Raw genomic sequence first — 12,063 nt, 5'->3', positions numbered from 1 at the left:
ATATCCTTTTTTAACTCAGGATTGCTTAAAAGAGAATCATGTTAAATGCCAGGTACTGCCCCAGTATATGCTTGGGAACAGTTTCTGATCCTCAAGTAAATGACTAGTTGCAACTCGTATCTGCAATCTTTATCACCCATGATTCCATCATGCACAGGATTCTGTTTCTTTTCTACAGAGAGGGAGCTAAACTGACAGCTTTATATATGATTTGTGCTAGATAAAAAATTATTAGAATTCACAATGTAGTTATTATCATTTGAGGTATTATATGTCTGCCTAAGTCACTGTATAAAGGATTAAAAGCCTAAAAAATGTTAATAATAAAAAGCCCAGATCTAATAACTTCAGAGATTAGAATTAATTGAATTAGTCTTTGATCTTGGGTATTAAGTTTTTAAAGAAAAGTTCAGCAGACATTTGCTATTCTCTTTTCAGAAAATCTGCCATTGCTAAATACAGGGTGTGAACGCATCTGTACAAAAATGTATATACTAAAGAGTGTACATTAAAAGCAAAGCTGAAGAGAATTTTTCTATCCTGCTTCATAGCGAGGTAATCAAATCTGAAGTGAATGATTGTTGTTCAGATATTTTATCTTGACCAATTTCACCAAACTGCTGGTGGGAAGTGAAATGAGTCTGCTGGAAATATGTATTTCTTTGTATGGTATACCTGTAGAAATTCTATGACCAATTTAAATAGATACGATAAGAAAAAATGTGGCTTAACAAACATTTGGGTGAATAAATCAGGTATTTTTTTTTTTCTTAATGTTTAACATAGAGATTGAGGACTGCATGCTGAAAAATCTTTACTAGCTGATGAGGTGGTAGTGGTTAAAAATGCTGAAGCCTTTGTATGTGGCTCTTTGGAACACTGTCATTATATGGATTAAATTAATACGTAAATTATTCAATATCCATATCTTGACAAATTAATGTCAGCTGATGTTTGCCATGTGCCTATTCTCTCATCATAACCTTCGTGACAGACTTTGAGATGAGCGCTGTATTTTCAATAATATTATTTTTATGTAAAATCTGTAAAGCTATTTTACTTCATATTATTTTATCATCATATTTGTGTCTAATGCAAATGCCCTTAATTTCCATTTTCAGTTACACAGTTGTCTAAGTAAGGTATGTGCTACCATAAAAATCGTGGTAGGATAGTCAAAGAGGGCTCTGTCCCCTGCTGCTTTCCTTACTGTATTGGAAGTGGTAAACATCTATCTTCTCAGCATCATGCTTTGCTACAAGTCGTGTTATAACAGATAATTTTGCCTTTATGTTTCTTTTACACTTTAATATGCAGTAAAGCTGTGAAAACTTATCCAAAGCTGTGAGTCCCATGCACAAATATTTGACTGACTGTCAGGTGGTGATGTTCTGTCTAAAAAAGGTTTGAACTATGAGGAAGGTTAAAAAAGAAAGGAAAAACAAAACAAAGCAAAGCTACAGGAAATGAATATTTAGGACATGTTCCTGAATAGTTCTGGCTGTCTGAGATGTGCTGTGCTACCTGGTGGTATCTTAGCAACTTTGACATCCTATTAAAGTGTCTTTAATTTTACCTCTCATACCATTCACATTTGTCTGCAGTGCATCTACAAGCGTGACTTTGCATATGCCTGTATGTGACAGAGGAATTTATTTGTGGATGGTAAAGTGGACAGGAGCCAGCAATGTGTCCTCACAGCCCAGAAAGCCACCCATATCCTGGGCTACATCAACAGCACTATGGTCAGCAGGGCAAAGGAGGTGATCTTGGCCCTCTACTTCGTGCTGTGAGACCTCACCTGGAGTGTTGCATCCAAATGAGGAGTCCTCAATACAGGAAGGATGTGAACCTGGAGCACATCCAGAGGAGGGTCACAGAACTGATTCAAAGAATTGAACACCTCCCCTATGAGGACAGGCTGAGAGAGCTGGGTCGCTCAGCCTGGAGAAGAGAAGGCTCCAGGGAGACCTGGGAGCAGCCTTTCAGTATCTAAAAGGGGGCAGACTCTTTAACCAGGTCTGTTGTAACAGGACAGGGGGAAATGGTTTCAAACTAGAAGAGGGAGATTTAGGTTGTTTTTACAGTAAGGGTGGTGAGGCACTTGGAGACATTCAAGGTCAGACTGGAACAGGCCATGAGCACCTGATGTGGCTGTTGACGTCCCTGTTGATTGCACGGGCATTGGACTAGATGACCTTTAAGAGTCCCTTCCAGCTAAACCAATTCTATGATTCTGTGATAATAATTTCCAACATTATGTTTGCTGTGATAATTAGAAAAGCATGCTGGGTATTTCTGAATGAGTAAAGTATCCCATTAATTTATCCTCTTAAATACTATACAAACAGGATTGAACAGTTTATTTTGGTGTTGATCTGTTCTAAATTATGGATCAATTGCAAACATTTTTATGTGAAACTGATTCCTCAGTTTTTTCAGCTGTGATTATTACTTTTGTTTCAGAAGAATCCTAAGATGATTTTGTTTGCTTCTTAATGTCTTTAACATGTACTTTTTCAGTAAGTGAAGTACTTCTGTACTAAATATTTTAGTAAATAATTTGCTAAGTATAGGCAAATTTGAGATATGCTTAAATACTTGGCTGAAATGAACTGTCCTATAGAGAAGAACTGTATCTTTACATGAAGAAAAGGCTAATATTTTCCATTCAAATCTATAATGGAGCTAATTTCTTCTCTCTCCTTTTATTCCCTAATTTTCTCTTGTTTATTAAATATTGAGGTGTTCTCAAACTGAAGTATGAATTTGTTCTGTGAATATTTTTCACTAAAATATAGTCTTTCTGATCTTTCTGGGAGAAGAAACAAAAGTGCTCTGAAATTTTCAGGGCTGACCTCAGTTTGCGTGTGATCGTAGCTGATAGAGGTAAAGTAATCACAGTGTTGGTGATTCAGAGATTCTGTGATACTTAGGACAGACCCAGTCCTTTAGTTGATTGGCAAATATTATGAGTGCATTATTGGTGTTGTCTGTAAAAATGGAGGTCAAAAATTGATGCTATTCCATCCCGGTCTAATAGAAAGGCACTAAAATAAAAATGTGGTTACTGTCAATAGAATCATTGTTAAAATCATGAAAGAACCAAAAAAAAAAAAAAAAAAGTGTATTAATGAAAACTCCTGGGTGTGGCTGCTGTACCTTTACGTTCTAGAACAAAAAGCCCATCAATGATAAAAGTCGTATTCAGCTGTTTCACATTTGAGTCATTTGAGAATAAGAAACTCTAGTCCCTGCGATGGCGATGTCTCTAGACTTTAATGTCTTCATCCCAGTGAAGCGTCTATGTATGGCAGTCCGAATTTGTATATGATCGTACACAGATATGGCCATATATTAATAAAAGCAAGAAACCAATAAGCATATTTTATATCTTGATGTTAAAGAATGAAAGTTCTATGTGAAAATAGTTAATATAAAAGCATAAACTAGTGAGAAAAATAGGCCTGTCACTGAAGTTACTTAATAACCTGTAGGCTGAAAGGACCTTAGAATTCTGACTTTCTTCATGACAGGCTACCATCTCATTTATAATGATGATTTAATCATAAGACATCCTTTCTTTTAAAAGAGGAAAAATCCATGTTCTAAGGAACAAGACTTATATCAAACAAATCTGTCATTTCTTCCTTTAGCTAATAGAAAGTGCTGTTGGATTGCAAAGTTTCATTTAAGAGAAAGTTTGATGATAAATGTTTCCAATGTGAACTAGTGAATGGTAGTCAGCTGTGATTATCCCTCAGTTCATTACAGTCCTGCTTCTATCCTACACTGCTGACAACCTATTTTTGAAATGCATCTGAACTTGATTAAATCATTCTTTTTTGGATCAAAAAGATCACATCACACTGAAACCTTGAAAAGATGTCTTACAGAAATGGATTTCATACGGTTTTATTACTTTCTTTTTAAGCAAATATCAGTAGAAAATAAGGAAACAACAGTAATGTTCCATGTCCTTCCCACTGACTCAAAAAAGTGAGGGTTTAGTCTTGCTGCTGTAAATACCTTTCTTCTAAAGGCTGGGTTATTCAAAAAAGTCAATGTCACTGATGATGTAGAAGTGAAGGCAGTAAAATATTACTGTGATTTCCTTGTGTTTCTTACATGTCACTCGTTTTACAGGGTGTGTTATCCAGCCTAAATCTACTGAATCTAGTTTGATTGCTAAGATAATAGAGACTACACTGTGGCAGCACTGAAATATCTGGGAGGGTTTTAAGTAGCTGTAATTGAAGCTTGCATGATACTTTACAAATGAAAAAAACTCATTTTAATCAGCATTTATCTTGATTCAAAGTGAGGATAACAGTTACAGGAGGGACCTAAGTGAATATAGCAAAACTGATCTTATTTATATTTTTTTCTACAGTTGGTCAAATAAGCGAGTCAGTGTTGTTTCTCTCCATGGATTGATGAATGTGGGCAAAGCTGCAAAACAGCTGTACGTGAAAATCCAAAAGATTTTAAACATGAAAATAATGCATTTTCTTGTATGAAAGTTCTTAAAAAGGTACACAAAATGCTTTAAAAAAAAAAAAAAGTCCTAATGCTGTATGTAAGGGTTTTGTTTGTTTGTTTCTGGTTGGACTCTGTCACTTTGGGACATACGCAAGCAAATAAATGTAGTGGTATCAAAATCAGTATGGTCACTCTAAAGTGAAAGCTCTCTTAAAGAGCTCTCAGTTGAAAGGGAAATCTGCATGGTACCCTCTAAATTTGCTTTCCTTTCTAATGGCCATTGTATTCAGCTCTGTAGTTTACTCAAGAGCAGAAACTCTTAGTTTGCTCATGTATTGCTTGCTGTAATTCAGATTTGTTCTGGTGTTATTAGCTTCTGAACTAGCTGCTCAATCTCTGTTCAAGCTAAAAATTTCAGGGATAAGATTGACAGGAAATCACTGATATTAGGTGTTGGAAGTTAGTGTAAAAAATAAAGACTGACCGTGATGTAGAAGAAGATGTAGAGAAGAACTAGTTCAAATTAACTCTACTTGCAAAGTGATTTTTAATTCTGAAAGACTGAAAAAGATATTCAAAATTCAGTCGTTCTTTGGTAGAATAAAATTGAAATTGTTTCCATTAAAATTAATCAGAAAACAATGCTTTGTCTTCCTACAGCTGGCCTCGGTATTTTTAAAATTTAAAATTTAGTTCTAAATTTTACTTCTCTAATCTTTAATTGATGCCAGTTTAATATATCTTCACAGAGCTTTGCTGAAAAAAAGTTTTACACAAACATAGACTACATCCCAGCCCATTCTATTTGTAAGGTATTTCTTCATGGAAATATAAATGATCTTTCATTATTTCACAACTCATGGAGTGAACTGAAAAGGGTGAGAGAAAACTCAGGAGTTGGGATACAGGCGCTAACTAGGTAAAGAAAAAGCTGCACATGCCAACAAAGCAAAACAAGGATTTTTTTTTTGCTGCTTTCCATCAACAGGCAGATGTACAGCCATTTCGAGGAGAGCAGAGCTTCACTGCACATAATGATTTATTGGGAAGACAAAGGCTGTAACTTTCCTTCCTCTTCTTTTCCCCCACTTTTTTTTCTTTCTTTTTTTTTTTTTTTTCCTGAGAACAGTGTCATGTGGCATGGAGAATCTTTTTGGGGTCTATGTCCCAGCTGTGTCCCAGCCACCTCACTGGCAGAGCAATGTGAGAAGCACAGAAAGCCTTGATGCTGTGTAAGTCCTGCTTAGCGGTAACTAAAGCAGTGGTGTGGTACAGCACTGTATTCATCAAGAATCCAAAACAAAGCTCTGCACAAGGCCCTGTGAATGAAATTAACTTTCTCTTAAGGAAAACTAGTCCTCATCCAAAGCTAAGAACAGTACATACCATCAGAAAAGTGGAACAGGTTTGAATGGCTTCACTGATAGCCTAGGGGTTTCAGTAGTTTGGTTTAGTCTTTTGCTCTTCCCAGATGTGCAGACTCAGAAAAGGCTTTTTGACCCAGGTTCATTCCACTTCAGCACATTCAGAAAGCATCTTAGAAGTTGATGAACTCATGATTGAGAAGCATAACTGGACATTATACCAGATGCTAGGTGTACTGAAATGCCCTCTGGACAAACTTTTCTGTTTTTTAGCATAAGTGAAGAATTGATCTTCCTTATTTCTGCACTGGTCAGGACCTGGAGGGGTTCCCCCTGTTAGAGGTCAGCTGGATAAGGGTGAATTTATCTGGCTGAGCTCAAGGTCGGCTCCGTTGCTGACAAAGCTGTGGTGAAGAAAGCAGACACGTAGCATAAGCACATACATATGTGCTGTGCCTGGCTTCCTTCTGCCCTGACCCAGACCTGCCTGATCAGCTTATTGCTCAGACCAGCCTTCCCTGGTGGAGAGTTGGCCCTTGTTTTTTCTTCACTGTGCCTGAAAGTGAGTGGGGTGAATCTGGGCACGAATTTCTTTGTTGTTATTTGTCTATAGGACATCATGCAAGTGTAAATAATTTTGAGGCTCTCCATGTCAGTGCCTCATATTATACAGAACTATTAATAATATTACTTAATAAAACCTCAGTTGTTAAACATAACAGTGAGAATACTGTGGTAGTAGACTCACTGTAAATATAGAGGGTAATTGTAGCATAAAATGATGGTTGGGCATTTTTCAAAGGACCTAGAAAGGACATTCAGTGGAATTGGTGTGGAGCTTAAATTTCTTTCTTTCTTGAAGCTTTCTTTAAAAATACTGTGTAGATTTAAGAGAACCTCAGTTAACAATTTGCATTTGAAGATATATGAGACTTAGAGTACGTTTGTATCTGTGCCCAGCATAAACTTTGTGCTGTAGGCTGTTTTTCAGTTCAATGATTTGTTCAAGGTCACATACTAATTGCTGGCAGAGCTAAATAAAGTATCTAGGAGTATCTGCTCTAACCAATACATCACACTCATTACTGGTTATTTTTCTACTCACTGGCTGATGGCTCTGGGACATCATGTCTGGCTGACTGAGTTATTACTTTCAGGTTTGCAGAAATTCATAAACGTTGAATGCTTCAACAAATAACTACCAATCTAGAGAAATGAATGGCGAAGTATCTTTAACCTGCCCTTTCTTTATATAGAATCTCAGATTTATTGCCAATTTCATGATGATCTTGGCCAAGCTTATTTTTTTTGGTAAAATTATGACTTCATGATAGCTTCTAGGACACTGGTAGTTAGATTAGTGAACATGGTGTTCTGAGTGCAGAATTTTATTTATTTATTTATTTTTTTAAGAGATTTCTGAGTAATGACCTCTGATTTATTGGCATACTTCATGAAAAACCATTTAGCTGTTTCTTTGCAGGGAGCCTGCCATGTGGGATGTGAAATCATAAATATCTGGTCTGTATTGGGCATGATAGTTTTATTAGAAGATTGCTGGTTAGAATATTTTTTTTTCCCTGTACCTTTTACGTGCCTTTGAATGGAATTCTATCACAAGGAATCCTTCTAATGTTATGCGAATGTTAGGGAAATAATGTTTTTATAAATGTTCGTGTGTTGGTAACAGTAAAGTTGTATTTACTTTAGGTAACCTAAATCTCAAATGTGGTGACTGAAATTATTTTTGATCCTAACACAGTAAGGCAGCCAAAACTCCTGGGACTGAGCAGAGCTTTGAAACAGACTTGATGCAGATTATCTCTATGCTAATGTCTCTGTTAAATGAGAAGCAGCACCTATGGAAATCAGGAGCGGTTCACAGGCAATAAAGAGAAAGCAGCTACACTTCTTTCTCTGTGTTTCTAATTACTAAATTCACTTAGAGTAGAAATTATGGTTTACATACAAGTGCTTGTGGAAACTGACAAGTAAATTACGTTACATTAATGCTGTTCAGTTCCAGGCTTTTGTGTTACAGGATTTTGTATATTATTTTTCCCTCTTGAATTCCTCAGGCTGGGATATTCTTGTTCAGTTCAACAGTGAAATAGATAGTATGGGGAGCAGTTTTGGAAAGTTCAAGAGACTATTTCTCCTAAAATGGGAGAAATTAATGGAAAGAGTAGAATATACATTTAGTAGCACAGAAAAGCCTGCTTATGACCTGAAACTAAAACCTTATAATCTGAAAATATTTCCTATTGGCTGCCCAATCATTAATGGCATCCATAAGGAGTGTTCTTCCTTGTAATATTCAGGAAATGTGGCAGGGGATGAAATAGGTAGAGCAAAATAATAAAAAGAGATTTGCTTCTATTTCTCTCTGCTGGGTATGGCTGTCACAATATGATTATTTTGTGTTTCTTTGTCACTGCAAGTAAGACAAAGTGACCTCCCTGTTTTTAGCGAGAGACTGACATTGCAGTAGATCTTTTACAGTAAATCAGCTTTCAGCAAGAGCAAAGAGAATGAAAATAAGAAATTACTAAAAAATTGGGATGAAAACCTGCAATTTCTGTCTGTCACCAAAGGCATCTTAACTGCATGTTTGCAAGCATTAGAATGCCTCAGGAGATGGATTTTGCACAGCATTAATAGGATTAGATACAGTCTGTGTTTGTTCTGACATGTTCTGCCTTGGACCTTATAAGAGGAAAGAAATTTCTCAGGCTTTGGTCTCAACAATTCAGAGACAGGAATCTCAGGATCTCAGAAGAGCTCATGCCCTTGTTTTGAAAAGACATCATTCACGGGCAGACATCTCAGTTGGGTAGTATTTGTGGGTCTAAATGGGATGTGACTACAAGTATTTCCCCACTCAATCAAGTCCCAGTGAAAGTTATATGATATCCTGTATCAAACAGAATGGACCTTGTAGTTATTTACCTTGAATACTGCATTCAGGTTTCACCCATTCATTTTGAGAAGGCTGTTGATGAACTGGAGAGGCCAGAAATAGAGAACCTTCAGCTTGTCACCTGTGCTGTTTTTGTTTGGCCTCGCGGAGATGAGACATCAGGCAGTTTGTAGCTACCTAAAGAACAGTTGCGAAGATGGCAAGCCAATTCTTCTACAAAGAAGCAGAGAGTAAAGCAAGAACTGAGAGCTACAAGGTCAGGCTTGAGAGGTTCATAGTGCACTCTGGAGAAAAATTCTTCAGTTGGAGAGAAGAATTATTTCGGATTGCTTAGAAAGGCTAGAGATTTTACAGACTTACTCATACCTGGCCAATCTATTCAGTACTGCATCATCCAAAGGTTCCTTTCCAAGCAATGTTTCTGTGGTCTCATTATTTTAGTTCATATTGTTAAAATATTAAGTGAGATGAAGAAAAAATGAGAAGACATTATTAACATTTATTTTGTTCTTCATTTATTTTTTAACATAGTCTGTAGTAAACAGAGTCCTCTTAGTAGTTGTTTATGAAAGAGGAAAGCAGAAAGGAAGAATATTACAAAGGGGGTGATAATGGATGTCTACCTTCTCTTTCTTTCTTTTCATCTCTCTTTTCTTACATACTTGAATGAATTTGTGGTAAGAAATTTACTGAGTGGTGAGGTCATCATTCTTTTGTCTATACAGAGTATGAGGGCTGCTCCAAAAGTAATGTCTCCTATTTTGTGATGTTGGCCCACAAAATCAGTGGCAGATTTTGATGGGATAGCAGTAGAAGCTGAACTTTCTCACCAATGTTCTGTTGCATTTTGGTGCTATGAAACAGATGGCAGCAGAGAGGCAGTCTGACAAAATGGTGTCTGACATGGAAGTGCATATGAAGCAAAGGTGTATAACTGAGTTCCTCCATGTGGAAACAGTTGCACCCATTGACATTTATAAACAATTGCTAAAGATTTATGGAGACCAGAGTGAAATCATAGAATCTTTGAACAGCATAAGTTAGAAGGGACCTTTTGATTATCCTGTTCCATCCCCTCTGCTGTGGGCTACTTGCCACCCACCTGATCAGGCAGCCCAGGGTCCCAGCAACCTGACCTTGAACTTCACCATGAGTGGAGCATCCACAGCTTCTCTGGGCAGCCTGTCCCTCACCACCCTTTTTCGGTCTATTATTTCCAGTCTTTATTATTGGTAAAAAATTCATTGGTTCACTATATCTTATAACTGTTGCTTCACTCTATGTTTGGCTGCATATTTGGAAAATGCCTTAACAGAGAGGTTGTACAAGCGTTCTTGCCAACAGACATTCATTTTTATCTCCATTAGAGACCTACCTTTAGCAAGATGATTTGCAGTGTTCTTTTAACCTCTGAATCCAGCCTTAGAATGCTAATCTGTAGCTCATTAATGGCCCTTTCAATTAGATGTCCCTGTTAGTGGCTCACCAACTGTGCAACTTAGATGCTACTTGTTAAACAAGAGTAAAAGGCTAGGAGGCAAATTAGTCCCCTGTATTTTTAATGTATTGTCTCTATTCACCAACTGAGGCTTGTCTTAAACCAACCTGCACGTACATCAAAAAGAGAATCATTTTAATCAATTTCCACAGTGAATAAATACAATAATATAAGGTGAATTTTATTTTTCTAAAGTAATTCAAAAAAACGAATTCTCAGATTTCTTCATTCTTTCTTGCCAATGAAGCAAAGTTATGATACATTGGAAATCCTTTTGTGGATAAACACAATGTCAAATTTCCTCTCCTGACCTGCTATCTCCACCTCTGCTATCTGTTCAGGTACCACACTCAGCACATGCATATGAATTAAGGATGCATTGGCTAAATGATCCAAGCTAACTGAAAATCTAGTTTCTCCCTTGTGTGAAGAGAAAATGGAAGTGTGTCATCTGCATTAGACTCATCATATATTTGATTTTCCAATTAGATTGCTGTAGACTTGACAGGCAGCATTGTTTTCTTATTTATTTTAGCAGTATCATTATGAACAAAAATTTTGAGAACAAAAAAAGCAATATTTCTTTCAAGGACAAAATTTTTTTTTTTTTTTTTTTTAATTAAAGATGTGTATTCAGTTTGAAATCCTTCAGATCTGCAGTTGTTCATAGTAACATTAGAAATGTTTCAGAAGTTACGTGATGTTTGGGGTGCAAAAAGTTGTAGCTCTAACTGGAATATTTATTTACTGGGTCAAAAGTGTAGAAGTCAATGTAGCAGAGCTTCTATCTTTCTCTTTCTCTGGATGGATTGTACTTGTAGTGAACCTTAACTGATTTCTATTCATCTGGCTTTTAACTGCTGAGATTTGCGAAGAGAATTAAAAATAAGACTACGTTGTTGTCTTGTCTCCTTTCATTTTGGATAATAATTTGAATTGCATTCAATTTAAAAAGTTTCTATTTTACCAGATTGTCAGGGCATGAACAATAATTTCAGTAGCCTCCAAACTGACATCACACTAGAGTGTAAAGCAAAGAAATAAAAGGGGTTGGGGGGAAACTGCCACATGTCCTCATGTGTTAAGAATCATAGCAGGTGTCTTAAAACCATCCCTGGTTCTAGTAGTTCAATTCAGCTGGGCTTAGTAGCTCAGTATAGCCAGCTACCTAAATAAATAAAACACTAAATATCTGATAATGTAAGAGGGTGGCTTAAAAGTTAACATTAATAACTGATGTGAATTTGCAGTTACTTGGAAAGGTAAACTTGATTCACTAAAACCATGTTTAGTTTTGCATTTATGTACAAGGATTTCTGAGGGTGTCCCCTAAAGTTATTTGTTCTTCAGGAGGCTACATCACTGATCCTTTTCCATACAGCTTTGGGAGAGTTTGTGTGTCTTCTACTACAAAAATGACTGTAGGACAGCATTAGAGAGCTGTCAATACTTGAACATCTTGCATTTGGCAGGCTGCTGTCGTTATGAAATTCTCTGTGTAAGCAACTTTCAATTTTAGTTTGAGTCATCAATGTTGTACTGAGGTGAAAGGATTGCATTTGCAACAGATACATTTTAAAAACAGTGCTAGAAACTGAGTTCCACGTAGATCAAAAAGGTCAATATGGTAATATTGTTGTTCTTGGAAACAAAGATAAAAGTTGGTCCTTATTTTGGTCTGACTTCATCCCAGAAGATTAAGGTAGCTATTGCACAAGAAAGTGTCTGTATTCCTCAGTGCAAATCCTTCTCAAGTTTTTTGTTGTTGTTGTTGTTGTTGTTTTTCATCTCTTAAGAAA

Source organism: Tympanuchus pallidicinctus, unplaced genomic scaffold, assembly GCF_026119805.1.
Source record: "Tympanuchus pallidicinctus isolate F22 unplaced genomic scaffold, pur_lepc_1.0 scaffold13, whole genome shotgun sequence".
In the NCBI taxonomy this organism is placed as follows: domain Eukaryota; kingdom Metazoa; phylum Chordata; class Aves; order Galliformes; family Phasianidae; genus Tympanuchus; species Tympanuchus pallidicinctus.
Note: the sequence above shows the minus strand (reverse complement) of the source record.